We start from the raw sequence: 1260 nt of genomic DNA, 5'->3' as shown, positions 1-1260 counted from the left end.
TATATATATATATATATATATATATATATATATATATATATATATATATATTATGTGTTATATAAATTAATTTGATTGTTCGCGACGCTTCTCTGGCAAACAGGAGCACTAAGTAGATAACGGTATTAATGTTGTGGTGTTGGTTGCAGTGGTAGTGGTATGGTGGCGATGGAGGCAGTAAGTAGTTTGCTATTCATCAGTGGTGGCGGCAGCGGTTCGAAGTATTCGATTGCTGTAGTGGTGACAGTTGTGGTCAATAATAGTTTCGACTGCAGTGCTTCCGCTGGTCGTGTTTGCAAAGTTGATGATGCGGTGGAGTAGGTATTGATTTCTTTATTATTGGCAACGGTAGTGATTGTCTCTTGGGTGTCATAATAATGGTCATGCAAGAATTTTGACCAAAGGCTTTTCAACCGTACCCAGCCAGTATTTTCCTAAGCAGCAAAACCTGAACCGGCACGACTGGAGCACGACTTGGGGCCACGTCAAGTGGTGGAGTTCATTGTACTGGTGATGATGGTGGTGTTGCTATGCTGATGTTATGATGCTGAGAATGGCACAGGACTTGGCAGAATATATTGGTGTGTCATGTATACAGTCATATCTTTCAGTAAAGACGGAGATAGGTAGATAGATAGATAGATAGATAGATAGATAGATAGATAGATAGATAAGGCGTGCTAGTGGCTGTGTGGTAAAAAGTTTGCTTCTGACCCACATGGCTCCGTGTTCAGTTGCACTACGTGATACCTCGGGCATGTGACTTCTACTATAGCCTCTGGTCCACAAAGCCTTGTGAGGCGATTTGGTAGACAGAGATTAAGAGTAGCCTATCGTATATATATATATATATATATATATATTCAGAAAATGGAGATGTAGCATTAATATAGTTTATTAACTGCAAAACTCCAACATATTTGCTTACATCTGTTTCAGTTTAGGACGAACTTTGCCTTTCATCCCTTCGGGGTCGATAAATTAAGTACCAGTTGCGTACTGGGGTCAAGATAATCGACTGGCACCCTCCCCAAAAATTTCGGGCCCTGTGCCTAAAGTAGAAAAGAATATATATCTACCCTCTCAAAGATGAACCACTTCTAGCCATCCTTGATAAGCAGTTTCGACACCACCTTTTTTCAGTTGCCGTCGAAACCGGAAGAGATATAGTGGCAAACCAAACCGAGCACTTATAGCACACACCTATTAACGTCAACGTCATACATATATATATGCGTACGTATGTATATATATATATAT

Source organism: Octopus bimaculoides, chromosome 24, assembly GCF_001194135.2.
Source record: "Octopus bimaculoides isolate UCB-OBI-ISO-001 chromosome 24, ASM119413v2, whole genome shotgun sequence".
Lineage (NCBI taxonomy): Eukaryota > Metazoa > Mollusca > Cephalopoda > Octopoda > Octopodidae > Octopus > Octopus bimaculoides.
The sequence above is the reverse complement of the archived record's forward strand: the minus strand, read 5'-3'. Positions refer to the sequence as shown.